We start from the raw sequence: 6,723 nt of genomic DNA on the forward strand, positions 1-6,723 counted from the left end.
TCCTCGAACAGTCACAGCTGCCAGGGAAGATGCCTGCGCAACATTTGTGCTCTGCTTCTTGGTGTAGAAACTATTCGAGCGTCCGAACGCCTCGTCCCCGATACCTGGTCAACGACTGCCGAGAGGTAAGTCATTTGTCGTTACTTGTTGCCCTACAACACCGCATTCACATCGTGTATTGTGAATAAGTTGCTTAACAGTTACCGGAATACGCGGTGACCGAGACAGACAGCGTAGCTTTGCAGGTACGATGGTAGACTATATTTCTTTTCGTGAAACAATATCATCTAAATGTTATGATTAAATACCCGTTCACGTCGTACTGTATAAAGGTATGACGCTACTGTAAGTCTGATTCTTGGTGATTTCGCTCGACAAGTTTCGTCAGACGCGTTGACTTAGTAGCTGTTCTGTACGTAGCGCCAAAGCCAAGATTGTCAGGCTAATCGGTCTGAATATATAATTATGAAATAGCGCAATAAAAGGTATTTTCCGTACTAAGGTCTTTCATCACACCCCATGACTGCGAGCTTCTCACAACCCTACCACCGTTCTTATTTTTCGCGTTCAATATCACCTTTATTCTTTCTATTTACATTGCAACTTTCACATGCATAACCGTATATCTGATACCAATTGTTTTCATCTTGTAGCCACTGGGCTCCAGTTCCCAGTAGCAGTCCTTGCCAGAGGCAGTCCGACATCATCAGGCTCCTTCAAGCAAATTCTGGAGCAATATTAATGTCATCCTGTGTACGTCTTGCTTGCATAACCGTATGTCGCACAATAAAATACTTCATGTGACAAAAACAACCAAGGCTCAGTCGTATTCCTGTAACTGCATTCCGACAAACGCGAACAAAAAAACAGTGCATGGAAGAAAAAAAGGAACAACAAAAGAGCACGGGAAGCAGAGCAGAGAGGAGGAAAGTAGTAAGAGAGAAACGGATGACACGTCATTTACGTCATTCGCGACATAATCAAAAAAGAAAAAAAATAGGGTGGCTAGTCCTCAGTCATTGGTCGAGCTCCGGAGGTCACGTGAGTTTTCTGCTACAATAGATTTCTACTACAGCTTCGCGCCCCTGACTGTATCATCTGAGGAATTAACCACGTGGGCACCAGCCCACTTTCACGACTCCATCTGGTAAGCCATCCCTGCAACATGCCTTTCTTAATATTATAATTAGGTGCACGCCCTACTGTGTTGGAGTAAACCACGTCAGAGTGATACCGACCTCACTGTGTCATCTGAGGAATTAACCACGTGGGCACCAGCCCCCATATCGTAAGCCAGCCTCCAGCAAGTCCCTCGCACGCGCAACACGCGCTTCTTATTATAATTAGGTTGCATGCACACCTACTATGTAAATAACTAAGACTGGGCACGCGCCTCAGTCTTATAAAAACGGTGCATGCAAAGGAGATTAGTCAGAACAATAAAAAATGGCAGACCAGTTCTACATCAATTTACTCTCAAACGCTTCCACCGATGTATTTCCTAATAACACGATGAGTAAGTTCAGAGTTAAACTTGCTCATCCCATGCACTTAGATGGGAAGTGGGAAGTTGCCCTGACAGAGGTGAATGTCCCGTTTGCAATTAAGAACGTCACGGACACTGTTAACGCTATATCTGAAACTAGTCTCTTTGCTCCTACACTCACAACAGAGCGAATTAAGTTTCGTGCAGGAGAAAACATTATCTTACCAATTCGACAATTCCTAACGAAACATTTAAAAAGCCAAGCAAGGATTCTACGTGTCACTGGACATTATGAGCTACAACTGCCACTCAATACCGGACTTGAGTTGAGCCTAGCTCTCTCTGCCAAGCTTGGTTTTCCTGAAAAGATTATTGGATCTTCGGAAGTGGATGAAGGTCAACCAGTAAAAGTATTGAAGTATCAAGAGGATACAGAAGAATAAATTACTTTAATCATGTACCGCTCACGTACAACAAAATATGAAATTCCAGAAGGGTATTACGAGTCGGGAAAGGACCTAGTTGATGCAATAAATCATGCATAACGAACAAAGCTAGGGCTACCAGAAAGTGCACGTGTTTTGTTTTATAATCCATACAATGGAGTTTGTCAGCTGGAAGGTCGTAGCGAGGGTTATGTCACATTTCATCCATATTTGGCTCTGATGCTTGGATTCGGAAAAAGGACAACCTTCTCAAGTTTTGCTGCAGCCCAGCGGGATGTCTGTCTTTTTCCAGCACAAAATTATATTTTTATTTACAGTGACATCATCGAGAATGAAGCTGTCGGTGATATCACGGCACCTCTTCTCCGTTTACTCCCTTTCAGAGTGCAGAGTCGGAATGAAGTGATTTCATATCCTTTCACTAATCTTTACTATAAATATGTGATAGCAAAAGAACTGACCACCATTCAAATCGAACTGGCAAACGAGATAGGTGATTTCATTCCATTCATTGCCGGCTCAGGACGTGTTGGAGTGACACTGCATTTTCGAAAATGTATATAACACAGGCACCCTGTTGCATAGCACATTATGGTACGGGCAAACGTGATCAACCACTGCCACATTATTCTGCTCCTCTTTATCAAGTCGGATCTGGTTATTTCTCTGATTTAGTGCAGCAGTTTATACCTATACTAACAAAGAAGGTAGCTCCCTACGTGAGTCGAAAGCTCCTCGACACTGGACGACACATAGCAGAAGAAGTTAAGCAGGGATCAACGTTTAGAGAAGCTGTAAGGAAAGGAGTTGGTCGTACAATCCATTCAACACATGACGAGTTGCTTCAGAGGCTCAGAGGAAAAGGAAGGAAAAGAAAACAATCTGTCAACAATAAAAGCAGACGTAAGAGGGTGGGTCAGTCAGTAAAATATCTGAAGAAGCGAAGAAAGGTCGATTTTTTTACTACAGAAAATGGCTAGCATCGCTATAGTACATGAGAATTCCTGCCTCTGCACCACGAACCAATTGGAACTGTTTTCTCTTCCTCCAACAAACTTTTCCTTGGAGAAGTCAGAATATGTGGAGTTTTTTCCAGTTTCTGCCCCTACAGCAAGTGGTGTAATCGAATATAATGTTCCAGGTCTTGGAGGTGGATTCTTTGACTTGCAGTCTAGTTTTCTACACATTCAATGCAAAATTGTATGGAAAAATGGAGATACAGCATCAAGTACAGTTGGCAGTACAGTGACACCAGATAGTGTGATACCTGTGCAAGCATTTGCATCCTCGCTCTTTCATCATGTCCACGTCTACCTTAATTCGACACTGGTTTCTAACTTCGAAAATTATGCATATCGTTCATACTTGGACATAATAACAAAGACAGACGAGTCAAATTCGTATAGAAAAAAATGGAGGAATGGGAATTTTATGCAGCCTTTGCTCGAAATTACTGCACAAGGCCACTGTTTCGTGGAACATTTGCATGCAATGAAATTGCAAGTCAAAAAGCTGAACCAGGGCTGTATGTTGTAAACACAGCTCCTAGATCCTCTCCTGGAGAGCACTGGACCTTATGTTACATCTCTAAGAACAACAGCATTTCTTATTTTGACAGCTATGGCATACGACCAGTTTGCAAAGAAATCTACCAGTTTATTCACCCAACATCTTCCTTTCACTACAATGCAAAACGACTTCAGGGATATGGATCTGCTACATGTGGACTGTACTCCTTGTATGTAGGTAGTCTTCTAGCCTGTGGTTTCTCTCTTCAAGAGTGCACTCAGAAGTTTTCACCAACCAACTTCAGACACAATGACAGATTGATAGAAACACTTGTTCGAAAAAATTTCCCAAGAAAAACAGAGGATATGTCATGCTGTAGTGTACTATGAGCATTCAATAAAATTTCAGTTTGTCTGAAAAGAGCTTTATTTGTCAACTTAATTTGCACACTATATAATGAATCATTGGTAATAAAAAAAAATCTCATCTGAGATAGGCTATTTACAAACAGTGACTTGCAAACAAAGACATTGTTGATGATTACATACATGCTATTGGAAACTGGTTATTTCATACACATACAGTCAAACTCCTTTATAGCGAACACCTTTTTAACGAAAATACCACTACAGCAAATTTTTTTGCGGTCCTGCTGGAGCCCTATAGGTCCAATAATGGACATCCTTTTTAACGAAAATACCTTTACTGCGATTTTTTTTTTGTTGTCCCCTGAGTTTCGTTGTAAAGGAGTTTGACTGTATAATCAAAAATTTTCTGACACGGATCATTTACAAACAGTGACTCTCATCTGAGACAGGCTATTTGCAAACACTGACTTGCAAACAAAGACGTTGTTATAGATTACATACATGCTATTAGAAACTGGTTATCACATACTCTTATAATCAAATTCTTAGAAAACAGGTTATTTCATGCACATATAATCAAATTTGTCTGAGACGGTCTATTTACAAACAGTGACTTGCAGACAAAGTCAGTTGTTATTTCCATCGCAAATGCATGCAGCAATATGGGAAAGCAAACTGTCTGTTTCACTCACATCAAGAGCTACACATTACTTCAGGAAGACATGAAATTCATCAGACCAGGTCTTAGCTTAGTCATCACTCGTGGCTAACAAATATCCTCTAGCTCCTAACTCACAGTTGTAAGTAATCCCACACTGACAACCATAGATGTGGAATAATGCAATAGCTTTAGTTCATGGTTCTAACATGACATCATTCTAATATATGACAAACCATAGTTATATGGATGTAACATCTTTATTACAATTTTTTTCTGTGGGACCAGGAATAGAAGGGCAACATCTGTTGCGGGGGTGATAACAGATGAGTTCCCTCCTACTCCCGTATGCCAACTCTGTAATGAAACCTCGTGACGGTGCACACCCCAACACCATCGCTTCATTAGAGAGACCAATCCGTACACATTAAAAAAATTCAACCATAGCCAAAAGGTAGCGTGTCAATTCCATCATCACAAATGAAGCGTTTCGTATCCAGTGGATTGAGGGCTATTTTTGTCACTGACACACTTTTGTTGACATTGTCCTTGTGCACAATGAGGTTCTGTTTAACTTTATGCATTGTGCCCTGCTCGAGAGCATTCGTGTATATAGAGAAGTGGAGTTTTTGTGCTTCACATTGTTTAACACCCTTAGCACGATTGTACTGCTTTTTGCTGCACAGATCGAGGGCGTACAGCTTTGGCTTCAGACAACAGAAGCCAAGAATGTGATCACGAGGAAGCTCATTTTTAAACTTTCCTAGTACCATCTTGTTTTTTGTCGAATAGAGTGGGTGATCAGAATCATATCCAGAGTTGTCAAGATGCTCGTCAGCTAGTTCGTGGAGTGCTTTATCGTCACTCAGCATCACAATGTAAGAATCAGTGTCCATGTATAGCAGTCGTGTATCAGGGGCTACACGGAGAAGATGGTTATGATAAAAATCAAACATCTTCAGCTTAGACAATTCCAATATTGTGAAGCCCAGGTACAGCGGTTGCTTCATGCGAAGAACAGACTGACTAAATTGGAACAAGATGACATGAGAGCTCAGAGGGCGGAACTGTTTCAAGTTTGGTTTACGTAGAAGCTTCAACACTTGCTCATCTGTTACTGTGAGGCGACAATTTACGAATTTCCTGACTTGCATACATGCCCTGCCATATACACTATTAATCATTAGCTTTGATTGCTGTTTCTCAAATGCATTTGTAGCTCGCTTCCGAAGTTCGTGATTGAAGTCGACATAGGATCGCAGAAACGGCTTTTGATTGAACTTGAGAACCCTGTGAACTTTAGTGAGATGCAACCCAAATTGCAGATACAGTTGCAAATTGCGATAGTGGAGAAAGTACCTCTCTTTATCAAATAATGTTAGCAACAGTTTTGCTTCGGTAGCTTTCTGTGGAAGATTGAACTTCTTCATGAGCGCCTTCTGATAGTCTGACAATAGCTCATAACGAACGGACATTTTTTCAGGGGCAATGGGAAGATCTCTGTGGCGTTCATGAGTTGCTCGGTCATACACTAGGTCTACCTCAAGAAAGTAACCCACAGAGGCATCATCTCGTATCTGAGCTATATCCAAGTTAACAATTTCCTCCTCAGTGAGCCACTCAAATCCTCCGTAAGGCAATGGTTCTCTCATGACTGCTCCATACAGGCCATTTACATCAATGTAGTTAATTATTTTTTTTTCTTTTTCGGGATCAAACTGTTCTGTTCCTGGCACATTCGCAGTTGCTTTTCTCAGGGAGCACTGTGTGACACCTCCTCGTAAGCCATTCTCGATGAGCAGGTACGCGTTGGGGTCGTTAATTAGTTCTAGTTCAACCTGACTCATTTTTAGTGCACAAGACATGCTTAATCCTGGAAGGGATACAAAATGAAACTTGTGCACATCGAGTGTCCACTTTCGAAAGTTCTGAAACACATCTGCTAAAAGCAGTGTGTCTGTCAGAAGGTATAAGTCCGAATACTCTCCAAGACTCTTGAGCCGAAATTTTTCATACACATTCTGCGCGTGGGTGTAGTCTTGTTCACTTACTTCAGTTCCATTCAAAATGTTAAAGAACTTATCTCGAGGTGGTAGCGAAGGCTCATCATAGGCTTCAAAACTGGTGACAAAGTTATAACAGAAGACCCCCTTACAAACAACCAGCTGAAAGTGTTCCTCATTTGGAAAAAACTGGCGAAGGCATTGAAAGTTGGATTCACCTTTATCACGTAGATTTTTCACCAGTGTTTCAAGG

Source organism: Ornithodoros turicata, chromosome 3, assembly GCF_037126465.1.
Source record: "Ornithodoros turicata isolate Travis chromosome 3, ASM3712646v1, whole genome shotgun sequence".
In the NCBI taxonomy this organism is placed as follows: domain Eukaryota; kingdom Metazoa; phylum Arthropoda; class Arachnida; order Ixodida; family Argasidae; genus Ornithodoros; species Ornithodoros turicata.